General features: G+C 42.9%; 2 long non-coding RNA genes across 2 annotated transcripts; both read right to left on the minus strand.

Annotated features, from left to right (window-relative positions):
• Positions 1-51: 51 nt before the first annotated feature.
• Positions 52-22,272, minus strand: LOC137475383 (uncharacterized). The gene is made up of 3 exons (XR_010999851.1): positions 21,464-22,272; positions 7,751-7,852; positions 52-1,084 (listed from the first exon to the last, which is right to left on the minus strand). It is a non-coding gene; the product is annotated as an uncharacterized lncRNA (long non-coding RNA).
• On the minus strand, positions 11,560-17,324 carry LOC137475384 (uncharacterized). Its single transcript, XR_010999852.1, has 2 exons — positions 16,452-17,324; positions 11,560-13,047 (listed from the first exon to the last, which is right to left on the minus strand). It is a non-coding gene; the product is annotated as an uncharacterized lncRNA (long non-coding RNA).
• Positions 22,273-25,939: the final 3,667 nt, after the last annotated feature.

The raw sequence follows: 25,939 nt of genomic DNA on the forward strand, positions 1-25,939 counted from the left end.
TACAGCCCCCAGCAGAGCGGTGCCAGCTGGGAAAACATCTTACACCCAGCCTAGAAATGGGCCCAGGTTTAGCTGCGGGTGTAGGCTCGGGGTGCCTGGGGCTGGCGTGGGAAAAACCAGATTTTTTCCTCTTCCACACTGGAAGTGTCCAGCTATTAATGCAGCAAGGAGCTTCTCTGAGGGGCTTTGGCTGCAAATGTTTCCAAAAAGAATTTTCTCATATTATCTCAGTGGCCATCTGAGAACCTTTTCCTTCTGGAATGCAGTTTTAGGGGCTGTGTTTTACTTACAGGAAGGCATTGCCAAAGGGAAATTTTCATGGGATTAATTAATGCTACATTTTTTGTTTGTCGTGCTCCAAAAGGATCTGGTTATTTTTAAAGGGATTTTTCTCTTTTTTTTTTCTTTTTTTTTTTTTTCTAAGGACATAAAAAGCTAACATTTTTAAATCTTCTGAGCTTGGTAATCTGGGTAATTTCCACACAGTGCCTAGACTTTGTGTTTCTGAGAGCTTGCCACATCTCAGAGTTCAGCAATCCACATGGCAGATCCCAGACTGGCCGCAGGTAGCTACAAGGTGCTCAAAAAGAGAGGAAGAGTAAGAAGGAGAAAGGTTACCTAACTAAATAACTGTAGTTTAATATATTGCACATCCATGCCAGCCTTGATCCAGAGTATTTTAAAAACATGGTAAAGAATGTCAGTTTTGTTCAATAAAATCAGGCAGAGAGAGGAGTCCATATTTTGGGCACTTCACCATTTTGGAACTCAGCTTTTCTGTCACAGGGGTCAAGTTTCTCCAACCAGCATTTTAAATTCATCCTGAATCTGCTGCCACCTGTGAATTACTGCTTTAAAAGATGAATTTAAAGTCACTCTCTGAACTGGTGGTTTAAGTGGAAAAGAAGTCTTGAATTAATTTCACTGGTTACAATAATTCTTTTTGGTGGTATAATGATAAGGAAGACTCAAACCCCTACTGGGCCTCATATTTACTCCTCAATGCTCCATTTGCTCATTCTGTTGATGACTTTACCTCAGATTTATTTTGAAGACACCACACTCCAGATGAAAATCTATCCTGCTGGGAAGGGAAGAAAGGTTTAACATTATTGCTCAGCATTTGTCAAAGACAAGCTACATGCAATACATCACGGTAAGGATTTCTGGGTGACCCCTTAGACTCTAGAGCACAACTTTGGTAACAGTGTTCTAGGAGATTCAGGAATTCAGAAAGACTTCAGAGAGGTCATATTCTGTGGAGAACAATAAAAAAACCTGTCCTTTACACAGGCTGACTGCCCAAAGCCAAGGCCTTTTTTATTGGAGCAGGAAATAAAAATATTTGGGATATGCATCTTGAGCAAAGGGTAAAATTCATTTGCTGTAATAATGCCTTCAACATGAAAGAAATAAACCAACAGGAGTCTCATCATTAAGAACACTTAAATCTTGTTCAAAATGAGATACACACTGGAAAGAGGCATCCAGTACCAGCTACAATGACATCTGAATGGAGAAAATAATACAGAAACAGAAACCTTTTATTTCCATTAGAAACATAGAGTATCTCCAAAATGTTTGTTTAACTGTTTGCCACACAATAATACCACAAAAGCACTTTTCAGTGTGTAACAGCTGAGACTTGAGAAGCTGCAATACCCAAACCTCACAAAACAACTCACTGAGGCATGTAGGTTGAAAATTAAGAAGACCTGTAAACAATAAAACAAATGAAATCATCCTCTTAGACTGACATTCTGCATTACAAAAGAGAAAGTAAAAAAAATATAGACTGGAAGGAAAATGCAGTTCAATATCTGCAGCATGTGGCTAGGAAGCAGGAAGAGATCCACCTGGGATTTTGTGAAGATTTCACTGAATTCAGTATCTGTAGCAGCAGTCCTGGCTCAGACACAATGCCCTTGGGACTGCTGGAAGGCACCAGTGTGGTATCACCAGTGTATCAGGCACCTCACCAAAGCATCCTTCAGCAACATCCTGAAGGGTCAATCAACACAGCTAAAATCTGTATATAACTACCTGTTCTCTTCCACCTAACTAAGGTGCTTAAGTTAGAGCCTTTGAAGCTTTGGTACCCCTCTCTAAGTAAGAAAGAGAAGTAGGATAATTCAGGAGGTGGCTTTGGCTTTGTTTCCAAGGGGCAATTTTTGCTGGTAGCTAAAGCAATGTAAATCTTCACCTCCTCTTCTCCCCACCCACCCAGCACAGGTAGGTTGCTCCAGTTGACAGTGGAGCAATGTTGTCAAATGGGTTACAAGAAAACTCAAAAAACCCCAACCAGCCAACCAACACACCAACCAAATAAACCTCACAGAAATTAGATAAGCCTACAGTTTAGTGGATGAAACAAGTAGTGACCTGATAATGAGACCATTTGCTCTCCAGAAACATGTTCATCCTCATGGGTTTAAGAATACAGAATCACATTAAGAGTACAGATGATCACAACAAGCACCACATTCCACAGGGCCTTTCCTCAGGGACCATGAAAGTTTGAATGATTGCATGAACAGATACAAAAGAGAAACACTAAGAACAGGTAAATCCCAAATTCATAGTAAATTTATGAGAGGTGGAATGACCTTTGCTCATCTTCCTTCATCTCTCATCCTTACAAGGAGAGACAATAAAAGGTTGATTTTACTATGTTATGTTAACTCTTTTTCAACAGAATCAGTGGCCTGTATTTTGTTCCTGTACAGCTACTGCCAACCAAGGTTATATTTGGACTAATGTGCTGCTTTGTTCGCAGCACTGTACAAGAAGATTCATTGTAAGGACACAGACACAGTATTTATTCAATCACTGTAATACATTACATTCCTACTCAGTGATATTTCAATATACTCACACAGGAGTTTAGAACTGAAAGTTTCCTTAGATAAGTATCTTCCACATTTTTTTCCTTATGTAACTGTATTAGACCAAAACCCTAATTTAATACATATATATATATATATGTATATGTATATGTATATGTATATGTATATGTATATATGTATAAACATGTATTATGCTTTTTTGCTAGTGCTGTACACGGTTGCGTGCACACATCTTTGCCTGCTCAAATAGGACCTGCAGCCCAGCTGTATTTGTTAAATCTTGCCTAACTCTATTTGATAAATGCTTCCTTTAAAATCTTTCCTCTATAACATGAAAAGTCAATGCCCTAATATTAATTTGCCCTTTGAAAGCGAGCCAGTATTCAGATGGATATTGACTCCAGGCCTGCTGGTTGTTCTACAGCAGTGTTTGGAAGGCTGCTGTTCTAATGAATGTGCTAACATTTGATACACACACGAAGAAAATCAATAGCACTATTTTTACAAAGGCATGTGGCTTTACTAAGTACACTGTCACTACCCCGTTGTGCAAAATTTACTAGAAACCTCCCTATATGACTAAATTGCTGCATCTGGTTCATTTCTCTACTTGCTTGCCAGAATGCATAATTCCATACTTCAAGGACATCCAAAGTCAGTCTCTGAAGCAGAAAAAATATGGTTATTTAAGTTTGAAGTGTATGTGGCAGTCAGTACCTGAAACTCTCACGCCAGTGTCAGTTTTTCCACATTTCTGCCCTGCTGTTTGCACATAAGACACCTAGGGGATCCAAAGGTTTTCACATCAGAAATTCCTGCTTCTGTGGTTTTGGAATGAATTGGTTAACTATGGGCAGAGAATAAAATGTTTTGATAATCACTGTTGAATAATTTAGTCTCTGCTCTTTAGCTCCTTGTCTTCTCTGGGCAAATGCAATGCAAAATTCTTGAATCTCAGCCTTAGATCTGCTCCAGCCCATTTAAGTCACCCTGTTTTCCAAGCAGCTACTGAAAATACCCAGTCCATGTGAGTGAATAAGCTAAAAACCTGTAAGGGAAAGGAATATTTGTAAGAAGCAAACTCAGATGAAATCCAAATGCAGTATATATTCAAGGACTTCTTGTCACACTGACTTAATTCTAGATCTGCAAATGTGTCTTCTCCTTAAGGAAGTGATTCAATGCACTTTTCAATATGTAGGCATGTACTTGAACCAGGGACTAAATATAATGCCAAAGAAGTCAACAGTAAAGGCAAGATAGAAGATCAAACAGGTAAAAATATAATAGTGCATTCAATTATATCTTCAGCCTCTGAAAAGTTTCAAAATTTAGTAATATAAAACTATGTGAATCAGTCAAAACTAGTTACTTTCATAATTTGGCTCTTCAGGGCTAGTTAATTGCCAAAACATGGCACCAGCCTCATCAGGAGGAATAGAGCTTTCTTCCTATGCATTTGTATATGCCTGTAGCAGACACAGGTTAGCTGAGAAAGGAGCCAAGCAGCTTCACCAGAGAAGATTCAGATTTTTCATGGGGTCCACATGTGCTAAAAGATGAGCTGGTGACCTTGCTCAAGAGAGCTTTGGCTGGAACTCAGGAAAAAAAGGAAAATTTGTGACTTAGGCCTTTCCTAATTTAAATGATTCTATGAGTCTCAGATTTTAAGTAAAAAAGTTTTTTTTTTTCTTCTAGTTTGAGCCAGACATGATCATAAAAGAAAATATATTAGTTGTTTTTTAAAAAAAATTACCATATATAATTTCAATACTAGGGCTCCAAAGGAAAATGAAATACTGAAATATTCATACAGTATATGGTATACTTCTGAAATCCTGTAGAACTGATACAGAAAATAGAATATTCTTAGCAGAGATTCAGAGAATGCTCATAAAATGAAATGTTTGGTAATTCAAAGAATATTTTTCCCCACAATCAATAATTAGACTGGGAAACTCATTGTCACAGACTGTTATGTAGAGAATAGAATCAAAGTGCAGATTCAAGGGAAGAATAGGCACTTTAATGGGTTATAAATACATCATAAGCACAAACTCAAATATAAATCATGTTCCATGCAATATTTCAGCATGGGAGATTAGGAGTGAGGTTTTCTTGGTGGGAGATTACTACTGTTGCCCTTTTGTGCTTCTTGCTTTGTCCTCCTAGATGCCTGGTGGGTGTCCTTACCAGACAAAATACCAGACTATCTAGGTCCCAGACACCAAGTGATTGCAGCAGGTCTACCTCTTCAAAACATTCCTCTCTCTTTTGAGAAAGGGATAAAAGCCCAGGAAGTTTTAGCAAGTGGTTCTTGCTTCTCTTACAGGAGCACCAAGCAGCTCTGGGCTACACTGTTCTGCAGGTGGCCCACGGCACCCCACAAACAAGCACAGCTCGTGAGCAAGCCTGGCCACAGCTGCAGCAGTGCCTGTGGCACAGACCTGCACACAACCTGGAGCAGCCAGCACAGCCAGCAGGCACAGCTCTGGGCATCTCAAAAAGCACCAGTGTGAAAGCCTGGGCTGAAATCTCCTGTCTTGGTACCAGTGGTCGTGAGCTTAGAGCTGGGATGGCGATGCCCACTGCTGCAGCGGTCGCTCCTGCCTACTGTGATCCTACCTATGTAAACGTCATTGTCCCCAGTTTCAAAAGACACCTAGGATAAAAAAGGAAATGAACCGAATTACCCAGTTTAGCTGTATATCAGGTGAAGAATTAATCCCAGTGTTCTAAGGCCCCAGTGGACTGCTTTATCTCCACATTCCCTCCTACAGAGACACTACAAAATTAGACTAAAGTGGCCACTATGCATTTATAAATGTCTTGTGCTGGGAATGCAGAGAGGAAAAAGACTATTCTGCCCTTCACATGTAAGCAGTATCATGTAAACAGGAAAGAGTGGGAAGGCAATCTCTGTTATGGGCCTTTCTAATGAAACTGTACTTGTGAAGTTACGATCCAATAAGGAACAGGCAGGAGAGCACAGGAAACCTTCCATAGATCCATGGCTCATTCTGAGCCCGCGTTATTCAAACTAAAACAGTAACCTCATGCAAGAAGTCCAGAGGCTGGTGACTGAAGAGGCACCACACACTGCTGCCATGTGAGCAATGCTCAATGAAGTGAGGGGAAGCATGCAGAGGCAGAGCATCCATGAATGTGATGACAGGATGGAGCAGCAATCCGATCTGCAGAAAAATATATCTGTAGTTCACTGAGCTACTACAAACATTTGCTGAATTCCTCCCCACACTCTCCTGTCTCATAATATTTAATCTGCCTCATTAAATAAAACTAATAAAATTAAATTTACCAAAAAGTCAGGTTATTACAGATTATTCTGTGGTCTGGGCATCACGTAGGGGTAGCTAGCACACAGATATTATGTTAGCTTCTAGGCAGGTATCCATCAGGTCTAACCTGATAGAACACCAGCTGTTTCTTCTCTTCAGCTGACATGCCTTTCCACATATGAGAGATAAAAATGCCCACATTTCTGCCAGATCAGTAGGCAGTATCATTAGCACCCAGAGCATGGGCTCTGCTGACTCTTTGAGCTCCTTCTGCTCCTGAGGCAGTTCATTCAATCATGATTCATTTTAAGCAGATGATTTCCACCATGCTGGACAATTTCTTCTTTTTTTATTACATGATCCCTCCAACTACAGGGAATATTTTGGCACCATGCAAAATTTTGTTATGTGCATGAATACATCATGCAGGTTGTAACAATCCCTCTGGATTTACGATAATCAAGGATGTTCCAGGAAGGGAAGAACTTCATTATTTATAGGCTCAAAGTTTTATGAGAAGTACATTACTGCTGATAAGTGTTTCTCTAAGATCTGATACTTTACCTATTGCTGCAAGAGAACTAATAATACTGGAAGGCATTAATCTGTCTTACTCAAAATTGTTCTGATTAAAGCACTAAGAAAATATCCTTCAGGCTCAGTTAAGACCCTTTGTAGAGTGAAACACCTAATAAACTGTACCTAAAGGAGACCTACAAGAAAGGCAGAGAGAGACTTTTTACAAACGCATGTCATGATAGGACAAGGGGAAATGGTTTTAAAATAAAAAAAAAGGAGAGTTTTAGATTAGATGTTAGGAGGAAATTCTTTACAGTGAGGGTGGTGAAACACTTGAAAAGGTTGACCAGAGAAGCTGTGGATGCTACATCCCTGGAAGTGTTCAAGGCCAGGTTGGATAGGGCTTTGAGCAACATGTTCTAGTGGAAGATGTCCCTACCCATGGCAGGGGGGCTGGAACTAGATGACCTTTAAGGTCCCTTTCAACCCAAGCCATTCTATAATTCTGTAGTATGAGATAAAAGTACCAGCCATCCCATGCAATGAGCCAGCCTCTGGGCACAGGGATGGGATGAGCGAGGGATTCTTTGGTCAAAACCAACACAAGTTAGATGTGTGTCTGCGTGAGGGAAAAAACAGTAAAAACTGCCCAAACAACAATGGTCCATGTTGCAAGAACATCCCCAAGGAGTCAGCAGGAAGGTCCATGGCCACAGAATTAAGTTTGACTGAGTTTGTGAAAATGGCTTGGGTGTTTCTTATTTCTATTACAATTAGACAGACAAGATTCTGAGGTCATTAGCTGCAAATAAAATGCTTTTTTAAAAGATTAAATCTCATCGGAAACTTTGAAAGAAAAAAAAACACCCCCTCCCCAAAAAAAAAAAAAAAAAAAAAAAAAACACAGACAAAAATTTAAAGGCTCTAAATATTGCCTAGGGACTCAGAGGTTTATTGACTCAGAGGGTTTATGGTGCCAAGAGGACACCTGGTCACAGCCTCCTGCCTGTGTTAGAGATATTTCTAGCTGGCAGCCCTTCCCCCAGGCACCTGGTGGTGAAACAGCTGCCAGTGTAGAATACCAACCTGTTGTGAGGTCCTGTGGCATTACCAGAGCATGGGCTGCATCAGAGTGAGCAGGATGACAGCACACATCTTGCTCCACAGGCTGGTTGTGGAATACAAAATCTACAGGAAGAAAAGAAAGGCCCTGGGTTTGCTGCGTGTGAGATGTTTTAATTTGCACAAATGCAAGTGACAGACACTTTGGAAGTTTCCACTTTGTATTCTGCTTTCATCTTAATTAGTATTAACTTATTCTTCCAACAAGGGAAAACCCACAGAACACTGATCAAGAGAAGAAAACTGCAATAGTTCTAATAGTCCCCTTCACTCAGCTGTTAATACTGTACTTAGAAGGGTTTGTTTGTAGTGGCATATCATCTCTAATGACCAGGTTACACAGAAAGAAGTTAAATTCATTGTTGTGGCAATTAAGAAAAGCTACAGCAGGATCACGGACAAGGTGAAATATGCCCTGGATGCCTTAAATCTGTTCCCCATAAATTATGAGCAACACATGGATGTTGGTTCTTCATCAGCCTGAGCCCATCTAACTGCAGAATCCTCAGACTTGGGTGTTCTCTGGCCAGCTCCTGTGAATTTGAACATTCCCCTTTGGCCTGCTAAAATTGAAGGTGAATATCTTTCTGCCAGTTAGGCATGCTGAAATGCCAGGGCACTGGAGCTGGTTAGTGTTGGAGCTGTTTGAGGGAGGAGGCAGGGTCCCATGGCCAGGATGTAAGGAAGAGCATGACCCTGGCAACTAGCTGATACACAGCTGAGGTGCTCGTCAAATTACAGTGAAAAACAACAGTTTGCTTTCTGTGAAAGGGAGGTGCTGATGCCAACTAACAGCACTGTGGCAACTTCTCAGGTGGCTGCCCATGACCCAAACATCTGCTGCAAGAGTGTGATAGAAGAAAAAAGTGACTAGGTCTGACTAGCATCCAAATCACTTTTGTATTAACTGGCCAAACTTCTTGCAAGACATGCTTACTTTTTTCAGAAAAACATGTAGTGAAAGACAAGCAGCTCTTTTGCAAGCTGCAAAATACAGTCACTGCAAGTGGGCACAAGTGCAGATGAAGCAGCCAGTGCCAGGAAGCATTATACCCCCTGCCAAAGAGCCCCTCTTCGTACTTACTGTATGTTAAAACAAGTTGCTCTCTGCAAGCTCCATTTCAGAATCTAGAGGTAGGTGCAGGATTGGTTGGCATACTGTGACAGTGCCAGTGGTATGGTGCAGGAACCCTGGCACTGTTGTTTCGCCTCAGTCCAGCCCTGCCAAGCATGGGAGGACTGGATTTCAAAAATCATGGGCACTCACAGCTAATGCCAACTGCAGGTCAAGGTGCAGCTGCCCTGCAGCTCCTGGCACTGGGTCCTGAGGGCATCTCCTTCTTCCCCCCAACAGGTGCTATCTGGTCAGCCTCTCCCTTTCCAATTAAACAGAATAGTCTGTTTACAGTGATATTCACTACAGCTGTACCTGTATTTTGGACCTTTCTGCTCCACAGAAACACAGCAGTCATCCCCTAAATGAATCTTACCCCTCAACAGTCTTCTTGAGTAGATACTGTGTTTTCAGCTTTCCCAAGCAGAAAGCTTTCAAGTGCTTTGAAACTGGATGCCCTGCCAAGGCATGAGTGTGTTTTCAGCACAGAGCAAGGGGAACCAGGAGGGCAAGGACTCTGCTGTGTCACCAGGGCATCATGGCCTCCTACAGCCCCCGCTCCTGTGCCCCAAGGGTCTGCCCCACGCTGGCTCTGCCTGCAGACTTCAATAAGCCTCCTGAGATGTACCAGAATGGGATTTGCCTTTGCTTTGTTCTACCAAATGGATGCAACAATGACAGAAAAAATGCACAGAGGGGATTTTCCGGCCTGTCGTCCAAGTAGAAAAGGAACAGGAAAAAAGAGAAGGAGAAATTAAAGTAACAAAGAGGGTCAAAATAAAAGCAAGAAGGAAAGGTAGAGTGGAAATATACCTTTGAGTCTTTGGCCTCACTATTCCAGCAACTGCATCATGTAAATCTCAATCTCAGACTTGTTTGACTGCTTCTGAACCCTTCTACTCTCATTGGAAAGCTATTTTGGAATCGCACTCCTCTCATGGCTAAAATCCTTTTTATTTCCAGTCTAATTTTATTCATAAATATATGTCCACATCTTCTTGTGGAACTTAAGCTCTAGCCTTAACAACAGTTAAAGTAGTTGTTCCTGGATGTAAACCTCACAGTTCTGGTTTTATGCTTCATTTAAAGCTGTCTCTATGTCTGACCTGCTGCCAAACACCTGCTAACAAATATGTGTACAGATGTGACATTCCCTGGTCAGAAAGGTGTCCCTCTGCCTAGCAGCTGAATCAGACAAAGCCTCTCACAGCTCTGATTCAGGATCCTGATCCCAAGAGCTAGAAGACAGGGCCATCTTCTGCCAATGCTTCCTCTGGATCACATCCATCATACCTTAACAATGCAACCACCTCCTTCCTTCCCACTCACAACCTGCCTGGTGCAGAGAAGGGTGTGCAAATGTTGTGCAGGGCTGTTTTACAAGACCCAAACTCCCTGGTATATGCTGTGACACCTGGGCTGGAGAGATATATACGGCAAATATACAGCCCAGCCACAAACCACCTGGGCTCCATGTGTGTGATGAGTCTCACACAAGGAACACCCCAGCCACATGTTCACATGCAGCAAAGCTGCTGAGTCTGTCTGCAAACCCCAGTTAATCTTCTGGGGTTTCTGGACTCTGGATAGAAAAGGAGGGGTTTTGCCTTGGAATATCAGAAATCTTCCTCTTAAACTACCTTTGCTTGGTTACAGAAATAAGAATTTTATAAGTAAAAAACAGGAAACAAGTAGTAAAGAAATAATACTGTTTTAGAAAACCCTACAAATATGAAAATTACCTAATCCTTAGATTCAAGCCATATTAGAGGACCAGAGGGATACAGAAGTGCTCTGCTGCCTGGATTATCTGATGGAGTAACGCTCAGAAGTACTGCTTGCCAACTGCACACATAAACCTGGTTTATCGCATTCCCAATAAAGTAGATTATGCTTTTGTGTTGCCCTTATCCACATGTTCAATCAACAGGACTGCATTACCTTCCTCAGTGACCTTCATATTGCTCTTCCAAATTAAACAGCTGTGCATTAGTCTCCAGCTCTAGCTGAGGTACTGGCTGCAGTGCGAGTGGTGTGACCTGGGGAGGAGCTTCATGGTGACATCAAGGTCAATTATCTCAGAAGAGAGAGGAAAAGCCCAGCAAAAGAGACCTTCACCTTGAACCTGCCATGCGTGACCAGGAAGGCTCAGCCACTCAAAGAGCTTTGTGCTGCTACAAGTGGCAGCAGGCACCAGAGAGAAAGGGAACACAAAGAGCAGACTTTCCCCAGTGCTGCTCTAATTAAGCAGTTAATTAGGTGTGAGCTGAAATGGATGTGTTGCTGCAGTCTGTGGGCTTGAGTGGGTTTCCTAGTCAGAACTAGGGCAAGGGTGCAAATTTTGACTCAGTTGAAATGAAGCTGGAAACCTACGATTTAACCTGGCAAGATTTTCTCCAGTGATGAAGGACTTCACCAGTTTCACAGGTGATACAAACCTGTGTTATAGCAACCCATCTCCTTGTTCTCATTTGGCATTTCAAACACTCTCAAGTCTGAGGGACTTCTGTGTTTTAATTCACAGGCTGTGAATTAAAAGACACAGGCTGTGTCTTTGGCAGCCTGTGGTTTCCCCAAGACAGACTTTAGTTCCTGGACAGCCCCACTCAGAGATCCTTCCTGCTTACCTGAGTTCTGAAGAAACACCAAGGAGAGAATGTTCTCTATTTAATGATATTTTATCATGCATTAAATAAAGAGATATATATTTTAACAAAGCCAAAAATATTTAATGTTTAAGTTTGCAATTATTGATAACTATCTTAAGACAGAAATCCCTAGATATTTTAAAACTCTAGCCATATTGTCCCGGCTGTGTTATCCATAGAGAATATGATACAGCTATGTAAAGCTGCTATGACTGCTAAGTGTATTCAATTATCTCTGCTAGTTTTGTCCCCCCTCCCACACTCTCCATTCATTTCAGTGTTCACTAAATATTTTAAGCTTGTTATGTGAGTTCATGCATGCATTAGAAAAAAGCACTTTGGGAAAAATTTGTGGCTCTTTTATCCATCTCAATATATGGGCATGAACGTACCACTAATCTGCACAGAGCTGTGAGACACTGTCCCTTTTCCTCTTACCCTCCCCCTTCAGGAAAGAAAAAACCCAAACTTTGGAAAACGGGTCATGCGAACACAGGGATTTCTATAGGGAGCCCTTGGAACAATGCGTGCATTTGCCGGGCGTAGTGGGCTCCCATTGTCTGGTCTTTCAGCACATAATAGAGGCTTTGCCAGTGGGGAGCCTAAATGTGGAACAAATGGATGGACAGTAAAGATGATGTCGGCAGAAAGTGCAAGAACCTCCTTCTGCTGCTGTTTCTTTCAAAGGCTTGAAAGTGATAGTGTGCATAGTAATTCCTCTCCATTGTGGTGTGTGTAACGTTTATATTCATGCTATGCTTGCTAAAGAAATGCTGGCTGTGGTCAGCAGAGAGGCCTGTACACATGCCTTTATCCCACCAGCCTCCTGGAGTTCAAACAGTATGGAATCCATGTGTGGGGAGCAAAACACCAACTCTTATGTTAATGAAGATTACAGGAGGGATGAAAGCCCAGCTGCTCACCCACTGACAGCGACTGGGGATTTTCTCTTACAGCAGCAAAGTACCCAACTATAGTCAAGTTTCATCAAAACTTTCTTTACCATCCATTTCAGAGGTTTCACAGCTGGGCTGGAAAATTTACATGGAGATAAACCCCTCAGTCAGGCCTCAAGCAAATGTAAAAATGGCTGTTATCTTTCTGTGAAAGCCCCAGAGATGGAACTACTAAAGCAATGCAAATACACATATGAAAATCTACCTGTTGAAATGAGATGGTACAGATACAGAACTGCACAGAATTCAGAGAGTTAATTTATCCCAGCTGATAAATTAGATTGTGGAAATGAACACATCTTTTATCTTTGAGCAATTTTAAGCCACATTGTATCAATTTGAAGCAAAATAATTATTTTCTGTTAAATTCTGTGAGATGACTCAAGAAGTCTGTAGAGATGTGATCTGTTCTCATTCACTTTCAGAAGACTCTTCCCCCAAGGATTTGAAGTGACAATCAGCAGCAATGGCAGTTCTTCCATCCCTTCCCGCATCAGTCTCCTCCACAAACTTCAAACTGTAAGATTTTAAACACTGTTATTGCTACAAGTGAAGAAATAAAAGACATTACTGAAGTATCACTTTTCAGACCATTCACCAGTCCTCAGCATATTTTTGGTCTGGGAAAAAATCCACCTACATTAAATCCTTTTTTCTCCTGACCTTTTATTTTCAAAATGCTTGATGACAATATCCATTCCAACATCCATCTCCAGAATCCCTTGAAACCTGTGAAAATCATCTTCCTGTATCTAGAATTGGACACTAGCAGGAAAATTGATTGTTTTTAAACTGTGTATCCTCACTGGCTCCACCCTGAGCTAACAGCGATCTCCTGGGGGTACCATGGTGGCCCTGCCTAGAGCAGGCTTGCAGCCTTCACCTGTGAATCCACGGATCTGAAAACTGGTTTCACCATGGAGAAACCAAAGGTTTCAGAGGGGCTGGGTTATCTCTTTCCTCACTCCAGTTCGCCCCTCCAAGGAAAAAAGGTAGCCCATGGAGATACTGACAGCGCTGCCAACGTGCTACCTAATGCGAGCATTAAACCTGTCTTAAACAGGGGAAATTAATAACAAGCACCTCATTTGAATGGCCTCCCGCTTGGGAGAAAGCCAGGAAATATAAAGGTTGGTTTGCTCTGCTCATCGCTCACATGACTGTGCCTTTTGTTTTTCAGCCTGATGAGAGGCAAGGATAGAAAATCAGCCCCAGCTCTGAATTTCCTGGCTTTTGTCAATTGATGTTACACCCATGATATTATTCGAACAGGGGTTTTTGTGTGTTACAGATAAATGTCGACAAAGCCCTGTCTAATGCCTTTTAGGTTGCTAGGAAACCTGGCTCTGTAGCCACCACAGAAATATCTCTGGCTAGGGGATTAGATAAGCTCTGACTTTTTTTGATTAGGTGAGCTTTATTGCAGAAAAGACAGCAGCATGCTTGACATCGTAAAAATATGACCTGCTTACAAACCCGGGGCACAAGGGTAACTTATTGTTCATGATGGCATCCATGGGAGGACACTTCAAATACTTTTCTAACCTGCCCAATCACATCTCTCCAGAAAAAGCCACACCTCCTAATTAAGGTCTCTTCTGGTCCCCTGGGACTTGGGGCTGCTGCTGCTAACACTGCTGTGTTAGACCATACTGAGGTGAAAAGTCATTTTCAGCCTAGCTTAATTTCATGTATCAGGAGAATGGGGGTATTTGTGGTGTGGTGGGCAGCACAGATAACTAAGAACTAGATTACCTGCCCTCTGTTCTCAGCTCTGCAATTTAATGATTGTGCTTTGAAAATAAATTTGAATGAGTTGTACCTGTGGCAGATATTTATGCAACCCCATTAATGGAGAAGCTAGAGGGAGTGAGCCTCTCTGCTGTTGCTCATGGTGACCCGAGATCTGCTCAGGGGAGCTGAGTCTCTTCCCCTTTCTGACCCTGCCTATGCTGGTCTAAGCCCTGCCTTTGCTGATAGCACATCCAACAGGCATTTGAGGAAATGGTGGAACCTCCATGCTCTCCTCATAAGTGGTTTCCACCCCTTACCTCTTTACTGACAAGAAGTTTTTGCCTTCTTCTAACTTACTGCAATTCAAGAACCTTGCTTCTTGTCTTGCTCACAGCATATGTAACAGACAAGTTATCCCTTCCTCTCTGCAGAGCCTTTCATATGTTTGAACACAGTTCTCCTTTCTTCTTCAGTCAGCTTTTCTCTGAACAAAACAACCTAAATGTTCTCCATCTATTCTCACAAAGTATATTTCCCCTAAGCTCTTTAATTCCATGATATATTATCTGTGAAAGCAGGGCAGATATTCTGCAAGCTACAAATGAAACAAACAATATTGAGGTGAAAGCACCAGTCTGACCACAGGCTCAGTCATGCTGTACCTGTAAGCTATGCAGTTTCTGTCCAGGTTGCTGACAATAGTTTGGGATCGTATTATCTGCTCTTTAATCAGCAGGAAGGCATTGAGACGGGCATCTGGAACAGTCAAAATTACATGACAGAGACCCTGGGTTCATGCTGAAGTGTGAGTAGAACTCAGGAGGCTGAGTTTGGTCAAAGTTCATGTTTACATATTCACATTTAATAAAGTACACAGCTCAGTGTTATACTCCTGTATGACAGACGTACATTGCATCAGTCAGAAGAGAGAACTAGCTGCATTACTAATTGAGTTTAAAAAGGCTGTCCCTCAATTCACACCAATTACATGAGAAATTTCATTCACAAAGAATGTGTAATCTGTCCATAATCATAGCATTTTAAAAGAAATTTCTGCTCATCAATCTATCTCAGGTAAAGCTATTACAGGAGCTAAAATATGATCAAAAGGGTGCAGACAATCAGGCTTTTTCCAGCTAATTGGGAAAGCAAGTCTCAGAATAATGAATTCTGTGCTGAGAACACTGCAGTTGAAATGTTTCAGTTGGGAGAGCTCGGTACAAACAGGTACTTTCCAAACCATTCAGTATATAAGTTAATATTAACATTAGGCATTGCACATTTAACAGTCTAAGAAGCAATGATCTTGGTGTGCTCCCCTGCACTCATGGCTGAGCCTTGGGTTTGTGTACTGTGTTCAAACACACCAGTACGTCCTGTGACACTGCTATGAAGGAGACAAAAAGCCCTGTTTACACTGTCTTTGCAGCTCACACCTGGAGCAAGCCCTGGCTCCCTGGCAGCCTGTACGGCATGGCCTGTGTCCCTCAGGAACACACAAACCGTGACCACGCTGCAGTGCTCTGGGAACAAACCTGGCACCTTATCAGCCTCCACTGCAGTCTGCAACTGGAGGTGAGCATCTCCTCAGTCTCCCAACACCAATGTCAGAATGCACTTGCCCCAGGCATGGCAGATGACCACATCAGCATCCTCCTCGTGAGGTGACCAAGCCAAATAAAGGAGTTCAGAGTCTGCTACAATAACACACTGCTTGCTTCTGCTCCGACCATGTCTGCTGCCATTGCTTCCTCAGTACACCATGTCAGTCCTACCACAGAAAACCTCCTGCACTGGGGTGCTGACAGAGCCAGCTCAAACTAGGGCCATGGATGGCTACACACAGATGCCTGTTAGAGCCAGTTTTGGCCAGATGGTGTTTGTTGCCCCAGTTATATTCCTGACTCTTAACTGTCAGCCAAGCTGTGACATAGCAAGTTGTTATATGAAGTGCTTGCAGGGTCTGGATGTCATTGTTGGCAAACAAGGGCAGGAGGCTGCTGTTGGAAAAGGCTGCTTGTGTGTGTGTGTGTGTGTGTTAGCAGTACCCAAGGCACAGGGTGAGGTGAGTCTCTTGTCCTGACCCCTGAGCTGCCCACCTCTGCTGGAGAATGGCTGAATCACACAGTGTATCTTTCCTAAGCACAGCTGTACCTAAACACATCCTATTGCTCTCATTTCTTCAGTAAGTGTAGCTCAGACAAGATACCTACCAGAGCCGCAGGCAATGCCAGAAGCATGGCTTCATGCCTGGGGCCCCTCCTCTTGTCCTGAGCATGGCAGTGAAGATGGAAGGGGTGAATGAATGGCCTCAGAGAGTCTCATCTGTTGCAAGGCTTGTTAAAGTCCCAGACCTCTCAGACCCAACAAGATGCTCAAGTCCTAGGTGACAGTGCAACATAGAGCTTCATGTTATGGCACACGGGTCCCAAGCCGGTGTATTTCATGATAGATGGAGGCATGTCAGCCAAGCTGCTCCAGTATAAGCACTGGCACCACAGCTGTCTACATGCACAGCCTTTGTTTGGATGAATATGAAGTCAAAGTACTTACTGTTGCAAGCCAAATCCACAGCATGAACTAGCCTCAGTTATGCGATGTGCAGATATCCCAGAAGTGCTGAATATGGCAGCCCTGAAATACTTTTTGCACCCAAAAAGCTTTTAGATTTTTTATTCACAAGGTTCAGTAAAAATTCCAAGCAGTCAAATAATAAGAGGATTGATATAGAGATCCCCAGGTTTTCAGGCCAGCTGGGAGGCCGGTAAGCACAGCTGAGTGAGATTTGTATGCCTAAGTCTAGGGGCACTGGAGAACATTCTTGGGAGGAGGAAGTGAACATGTCCTGGTGTTTGTAGGTAGTGTCTGGGGTGTGCAAATCCCTGAGAACAACCCTCTCAAATGCACTTAACTTTCTAAGCAGAGGTAGCTATTTAGCTTGCTTCAGCTGGGCCAATATGGTTGCACATAGATGACTGGGAGACCAGGTCCAAGTGCCATCTGACTACAGATGGACTACATGGATGCACTCAGAGTCATGGATTGTGTTCACAAGGTCTGAGAGGAACAAGTACAAATTTTGCTGTACTGTGCACATTAGTGGTTTTGGCAACTGTGAGCATGCTCTTACAACTCTACAGATGACAGCAAAACGTGCATCTCGGTGATACAATGGGCTCTGCTCTATTTGAGAAGACCAACATTACCAGCTGACTATACTCTTTGACATACCCTCCAAGAAAATAAAAATTCCTTGGATTCACAGACACACAGAAAATCAGTGTTGCCTGTGTGCTGTCAATGTGTTGCTGTCACAGCCTCTCTTGAGACTCACCCAAACAAGATGCCAAGCACTTGCTCCCCCATTTTCCCTCTCACTTCCTGCTCCAGGGATGAAGTCGAGAATTACGTGAAAAATCATGGGTTGAAATAGGAACAATTTACTGGAAACAGCAATGAGATAAGAAAATGAACAGTAACAGCAACAATATTAATAACAAAAGTGTGCTAAAAGAGGGTGATTTACATGCAAAATGCTCACCAAGCCCAAGGTGACATGACCACAGCCAGAGGCACCCCATCTCAACTTCTCTATCTGCCACACTTGCTCCCAGCTGGAACCCACACCCCTTCTTCTCAGAAGTACATTCTCAGGGAGTCCTTTTCCCCCACCCATGACATAAGATGGTATCAAATAACACAATGCCTTGGCCATATCCTCCCACTGATTTGGGCCAGAACCAGGGCAGTTTCCCAGACTCTTTTTGAATCACTTCACCTAAAGAGCTCAGGCAGCAGAGATTGGCTGTCAATAAGGTCACAGCATTAAGTGCGGATGTCCCGTGCCACTGTTCAGCTCTCCCTTCCCTGAACCGAGTACATAAAAATGACTCACTAACAGACCACATACCTTCTGTACAGTTTTCACAGCTCCTAAAGATGGCATCTGACACAGAGTAAATGGCTGAAGTTTGGCTGGAGCCAGTGAAAAGTTTGCCCAATATAGAAATGGAGTTCTCCTCAGGGACACCAGCCAGACCCATTTGCATTTGTGAAAGCATATCTAATTTGCACACTTTTAGCGTGTCTGCTATTACTTTTGCCATGAGGCTGAAGTTTTTAATGAGATTAATGATCCATGGGTCACTGTGACCAGTGATTGATGAGGTTCTCAGCAAAATCAATTTACTGTTTCTTTCCGCCAAGGGTTGCTGCCACCCTTCTGCATCCCAAAACAGGTCACAATTAAGACGATGTAGTTTGATCTGGTTTTCCCTGACCAGACACTTCAATTCAGTGCCTGAAGTTTGTTGACTACAGTTTTCCAATAAGCTCAAGGGAGCCTAATGGTAGCAGTGCATTAACCCACCAATGCCAATTTGCAGTATTGGGTATCAGGATATGCAAATGAATTAAATTAGATCTTGTTTTCAAAGGGTATCAAAAGGTGTCCCTTGAGCTTTATGTGCTTTTGGACATAATTTGATACATTAACATTTAATTTCTGCCAGGTGGGGTTCACCTTCCTCTGAGGTAAAGAGCTTACAGAGTAACACAGAACTCATACTTTCCTCCTTCCTCTGCTAATAAGAAACACAAGATCCAGTTTCTCTCTCCCTTCCCTCACTGCTTTCCTCCCACAATGTTTTATAAATCTGACAATAATGCAAAAAATAGTTCTGTATGACTCTGTTGTTACTCAGGGACTCCCAGATTATGTTTGCTACCTTGATGTGCCGGTGCAGTTGGGAGCTGAGTAGCAATGCTGATGTCACTGCTCTCCTTCAAGTCCATACTGCCCTGGGACAGCTGCTTTACCTGAATCCAAACATAACAGCTAAGAGGAGATTTTTGCCCAGTCATGGACTTCTGCTGATCACCTGCTGGAATGGGATTTGGGGATACTACCCAGCCCAGTGTGAATTTTTGTCACGTGTAGGCCCTCAGGACAGTTCATAGCCTTGCAGCTTACCACTCAATTTAATTAATGAAGTTCCAAGCGACAGGGGACATAACAACTGCCAGTATTTGAGATCACAGGTTTTAAAGGTCAGTAAGCACCACTAGCCTTCATTATACCAGAAGCCAAAAAATTTAATCCACTAAATCCTGCCTCAAATTCCTATCTTGTTGTCAAGCTGGAGCATATATTTTCAGGAGCTGCTCCAAACTCGGTCTACAGGTTTTATGTTAAAGAGGTATCCCACCGAGTTCTCTGTGCCCCTGTAACCCTCCTTGTGTGCAGCACCATGTGAGACACACATCTCCATTCTTACAGTCGAGTTTTGCTTAAAACATGGCTGGCTTTGGTTAGAGCAGCATTATTTGCTGAGGGTTGCCGATGTCTTCTGCCTTGCTTAAGTCATGGTTTTATGATGCAAATTAGACAGATAATACTGTCTGTAAACCATACTGCATGATCAGATGGCAGACTAAGCTTAGTGAGATAGAGATTTCCTTTTTAATTAAAACTGCAACGCTTTTGTGTGGTGGATTAACACTGAAAGGGTCACTGGAAGAAGTGAATTAAAGTAGGATCTGAACAATGAGGAAAAATTGCTCAAAAATGGCCATTAACAGCATAACAACTATGCCACTTACCAATGTCTTCCTTGCAGGAATATTATATTATGTTAACCCCTACCATTCCTTAAAGATAGTCAAATGTCATCCTTGTTTTAGTTGTATGAAATTCTGATATGGAAGGTTAAAATAATAATGAAACCATATCTGTCTTCTTTTGTCATAACCTTCATCTTGACAATGAGACTTTGCTTTTGGAAGCACCTGGAAGCCAGGACTCCCACCAGCTCCTGTGGGAGTCAAGAGATTTTTGTCAACAGCTCCAGAAATCCAGCCCCAGGAGGTCTTTTTAGGTAAATCATGTTTTTCCTTCAGAACATGTGCACTCAGCAGTTAAGCTGCCATACGAACACCGAGCTTTAATTCTCACAATATCCAGTCCTTCTGGCCAGCTTGTCCCAGAAGACTGTCAGTAAGCAGCGCTGCAACAGATGTCACACTTACACAGATATATCCTGGCTTTTCAGTGGAAAGAAACTTTCCTTTTCCCTAAACCCTACCAAGCCACAAGTTCTGGATTCAGACTGATGCAAGCCCACTTTCACATAGGCCTGAAGATGAATTTCTCCTTATTAGACTATCTTTGCTGTTCAGATGACATCTTCTAACGAAGCTGAGTGTATTAGATGGTTAACTCCAAATCTAAAACTTGCATTTGAATTCTTTTGCTAAATGCTCTGCAATTAGACATAAGCTGAGTAAGACAGAGACTGCAGTACTGTATCACCAGGAAACACGTAAGGAGAAGAAATCTGAGCCATCCTTGTTTCACCAAAAAAAAAAAAAAAAAAAAAAAAAAAAAAAAGCAGCTGAGATACATACCTGAAAAATACAAGGAGAATTAAGAAATCCTGAATCAGCTGTTCACAAAGAATAAAATTATTATAATCAAGTTTCCACATGCATATTTAGAGATTAGAAATGCAATACCTAACAATTCTTAAACAAATACCAGCTTTCTTCCAGAAAAAATTGTCTGTTAAAAACAACAAATCCAGTGTGGTTACAGATATTACAAAACAGAGCAGCTATTTGGTATTAAACCTCAAGAAATAATCAAACATTTCTATGCTGTCACAGAAGAAATAAAGAAAAGGAAAAAGCCTAACCGGGGTGGGGAGGGGTAAGGGGGGGTAGGAGGGGACAAAGGAAATCAACTGAATCACCTACAATTTCCTCAAAAAGTGACTTAATCCTGCTCAACCTTCTATATGAGACAACCTATAGGAAAACCAAAAAGCCTCTAATACTCAGGCTGCCAGGTCCTTGAAAGGCAGCAGAATTTAATTTAAATACTTCAGCAGCACATGGCATCCTCAGCCTTAGAGACGGCCTCTAGGCAGAGGCAAGGTTAGTTTACAACAATAATAAATAAAATTATGCTTACCCCTTCAAGTACCTCAAAGGTAATTAATTTTTAGGTTTTTGGAGTAACTGTAAACAAAAAACACATTAAGCAGTATAGACTACATTTGAGACTAGTACAAGCAATGCTATCCAGATATTCAGGAATTGGATAGAGAACCCTCAAAGGCATGTTTTAGCTGCCAGCTCTCCTTGTATCCCCTGTTACAGAAATCCAGGAGATTGCAGATGCAGGCAAGCTGAGGGAGGACCCAAGTCTCCACCTGCGATTACCTACCCCCATCACTTTGTGCCAGTAAACTCTGCAATGCAGCAGTGAGTACTCTGCACTCGGGAAAGTGTTTGCTTGTCTCTCGATGTCTGTGCCAGTGAACGTGTGCAGGCAGCAGGGAGCTTTAATAAAGCACACTCTGCAGCAGACTGCAGAGCAGGCTGATTAACAGTTTCGGTGGCACTGGGGAGCGTGGCAGAGCACTCTGCCTCCCCTCCTCCACCCAGCCTTAAACCTGATAGATCAAAGCTTTGACCAGCATCAGGTGGTTAAAACACAGTTCGTTAACTCGTGGTGTTTTCTGCCTGCTCACCATAGAAAGGCTGCAGGAGTTGCTTAGGATGATCACATATAAACAGTGTTTACTGGAGTTCAAAACAGCTTGTCTCCTTCGTGCCAAGCCCACCCTTTAAAATGATATTAATTAAGAAAGCAGCTTTAATGCAACAGGGAAATGGCATGTAATCAGTGATTATAGCAGCAGGCAAGGACATGATTTACCAGAGATTCAGTGAGAAGGGGACAAACGCAAGACCTTGTCTTTCCTTACACAGCACCACACAGAGCATTGACCTGCCCCACTCCCCCTCCCTGCTTTCCAGGTCCCACAGGTGGCATCTGCTTCGCACCGATGGCTCTGAGGGACATCTGAGTTAGGGAGAGGAAAACAGTTTTCTTTCTCCTTCTGTAACAAGTCAGTGGGGAAAGGATATGTGATTCCCCAGTCCAGTTTCCAGACCAAGGGCAAACAGGACGATGCAGTGACCGAAGGGTGCAGAGTCACAGTCACCCCATCTGTCTCCATGGACCAAAGCAGGGAGCTGCTTGGGCTCAGCGCCTTGAGGTGGGAGCAAGCCCTGACTGGGTGGAGATGCTGGGTGCAGGCAGGGCAGCAAGGGGCAGCCTGCAGCATGGAGCAGGACCAAGGACCTAGTGCAGGGAAATACTCAGCAGGCAGAGAGTGATCAACAAGCAGATTCACTCAGCTGTAGGCTGTTTATGAGAATGAGATGGAAACCAAATTAATAAATTGTCCCTACTGCTATCCCCACACTCCCACTCAATGTATTTGCTCTTCTCCCTTCTGTCTTTGCTCCTGCCCTCCCACATGAAAAAACAGTTATTTGTTTATATTCCTTGCAGTCCTTTATAATGCCTTATAAAACCACTACCGGGGTTTCTGGGCCAAAACCCCATTTTGCAGCTGCAGAATATGCAGCTTGGAGAGGCAGAGTGACTCAGTTGGGATTTCATAGCCAGCCCACATCAGAACCAGCTTTCAGTACTCATCTTCTTTGGCTCCTAAAATGAACCTTCTTCCACCAGCACCAGAACTTTCCACTGCTGCTAAAGTTAACCATCACACTGAATTTGCTATCTTTAGTCCTTGGTTGGATATTTGTTTCTTTGTTCTTCAGAGTCCTGGATGTTGCAGGATGTAAAGCTGAGTGTGTACTATTGTTCACTTCAGCTTTGTGCTGATGAAAGAACAAGTACAAAGGAAGGAGAGAAGAGGAGCAAAGGGGGCACCTTCTTGTATAAAAAGCTCTGAAATCCCATATGGAAAAACTCTATAGAAGTGAATAAATGTGATTCTAAAAGCCTATTGAATTTAAGAGAGAACGATCTCCTTCCCACATGGTTTTCAAACACCATATAGATTGGTGCAGTCTTTGAGCATCTAGGGAAAGGAGATCAGACTCTTTTCAATACTATGTGATTTATCTATATAAAACTACTGCTTTAATTTCCACTAGGTACCTTATGGGAAAGGCCTAGGGAAAAGGATAAAAAGAGAATTAGGAAAGCAATTTTAGTTGGTTTGTTTTGAATTTTGAAGTGGTTGCAGAATAGCAAGCAATACTATTGCTTTCTTCTGATTTTCAGTGATGTTGCATTTGTTTACTTTCTTTATAGTTTGGGGTTTTTTGAGGCAATTGCCACTACAGTGTATGGCAGGGAGTTTTTAAAGTAGTGTGAATGCTTTCCTAGATGTTTTTTGCGATGAGTGGCTTGTCTAAATCTTTATCTTCACTATATGGAGGAGGCTGTGGTCAGGGGAAGGCAAAGTTGGTGTTCATAATAATTCATTTGCTGGATGCAAAAGGAGCAACTGAAACAATGGTATTGATTATATGATTTAATGACCCTTAGGGGACAGAGAGGGCTGCAGAAGGCAGCATTACAAACACACCGCCTTTTCCATGTAGCTGTTGTGGGAGGCACAGGCTGTCAGTCTGCCAGAGAGAGCCACAGCTGTACCAAATGTGTGGTGATATAATCACAATGAAATTCAACATGGCATTGAGGTAGGCTAATTTTTCCACTAAGAATTCAGGGAAACTATTCCCAAATTCTCCTGCACATATGTGCATGTGTGTAGGTATGTTACATAAAAGCAGTGTTTATGCTGGATGCCCAGAGGAAACATTAAATTACTGTGTGCACTGCTCATGATGGACACTAGAGAGCCCAAAGGCAACTTTTCTACCATAAATTTATGTCAGTTTTTATATGCTACAACATCTGGGTCCAAAATTGGAGCTAGCAATCTAATGAGACATCTTGGTTATGAGCAGTCACTCCAATGTCTTGACCCTGATCATCTGCCCTTTTTAGATGACGAAAACTTGGCCCGCTCACTTACAGACTGTACCTTTCAGCCAACCCTAAGTCATGCCATATTGCTAGCAGGGGCAAAGTCCTGAGTCCCTGAAAGTCCTGAGTCCCTGAAAGTCCTAAGTGCAAAAAATTCCCCGCTGGTGCACGCAAATGATTTGTCAGGTGGCATGTGCCATTTTCTCTGTCCTAGTGATAGGGCCCTTTGCTCCTGGCATGGGTGTGGTGAAACACACAATTCCATCCCTCTGGGAAAGTTCCTCTCTGTCACAGTGACAGATACACCAGACCTCCCAGGCTCTCTTTCCTGATGGGATAGCTGGGGTAGGAAAGGCTATGCAAGAGGAAAGGGGAGGTTTTATGGCCCCTGCCTCTTCCCTTGCCCATTCGGACAAGGCTGGGAGCAGCCAGCCTTTCATCTCCCCAGGACTTTGCTTGTCCAGCCATAAAACATAGATAGCAATCACCTTCCAGAGGGATTGGGAAGCTTTGTTTGGCAATGTTTATAAAATACTGTGACTGAAAGGCAGGGTAGAAGGGCAATGTTTTAATAAATTATTGTTAGTCCTTGAAATGTGTGGAGGGAAACGGCTACTGCAGAAAGCATAGTGGCATCGTGTTAGCTTACAGGACTGTCCTGGGCTGCTTTGCTCCCATGCACACCAGAAAGCCTTTGTTTTCCCTGTGTGCTGGGAAAGCTGTTCCCATACCTTGTGTCACTGCACGGCAGCCTGCACGCAGTAGGAAACCGCTGAGTCAGATAACCTACTGAATCAATTGCACTTTCTCACCATTTGGATGGCATTTCCCACATGTTTGTGTGTGGTTTCCATCTTATTCCAGGTGTCTGGGTTGATAGAGACCCAGGCTGCTGGAGCAGGCTGTCCTGCCCTGAGCTGTGGGGCCAGGCTGTCATCACAGGTGTGTATGTCTCTGTGGGTCCTGCCACCTTGGGTCACCTTGACAGACACAGCCAGAAAGGAGAGGAGCGATGGTAACAACACTGTAACACAAGTTAGAACATCTTTTGTTTAACATTTGGGGCGCTTTCTACAGGTATCTTTGGGTTTTGGTCAGCTCCCAAGTGCAGCTCCTGCTTTCAGGCTGCCCCAGGTTTCCCAATGGCTTTCAGATCTCTTACAGGCAGGAGCAAACACACCAGCAGGAGGCATTCCCATTCCAGGCTCATTCCTGTGCCACAGAGGCTGCACAGATCAACAGCGTGTTCAATTGGGTGATTAGGGCTCTGTCTCAAGCATCATCATCCACACTGTGAGTGCCAATATCCTTGGACTTCAATGAGCCAGTACTGGTTTTTAATGAATGATGGATTTCTAAGGTTATTAATTAACCCTGTTAATTTTGCTGTTTCGTTTCTTAGACAGAAAATCTGAATGAAAGTCTCTGGACCTTTTCCTGTCGGCAGCAACAAGCAGCTGTGCCGTTGTGGGGTGGAGTCATGGGTTTGTGCTCTGGCTCTTATCAAGGCAAGCACACTGGTATCCATTGCTTTGGTATTCACCTCTTTTCTTACCTTGACAGGTCTTATGAAAGGCACTGATGAAGCGTTTGCCAGCTCTTTTCATGCACTCTGACAGAGTCACTGTGTGTCTCAGTGTGAGCTTGTCTTCCCACCTCTTTGCCCCTCTGATGTTTCACTATCTGCTTGCAAAGGCAAGGGTTTTATTCTGAGCATGAATATTACTGTCTTGCTCTTGGTAAACTCCAAAGGATGTCTGTGTATCTCATCCTACAACCTGACACTTTATCCTTCCCAGATACTGTTCTGTTTCATTAATATGTTTCTCACTACTGCCAGAGCCCAATAGAGCTGTAGGAACAGTGGCCAGAGAGTGCAAAAGG

This window comes from Anomalospiza imberbis, chromosome 6, assembly GCF_031753505.1.
Source record: "Anomalospiza imberbis isolate Cuckoo-Finch-1a 21T00152 chromosome 6, ASM3175350v1, whole genome shotgun sequence".
NCBI lineage: Eukaryota > Metazoa > Chordata > Aves > Passeriformes > Viduidae > Anomalospiza > Anomalospiza imberbis.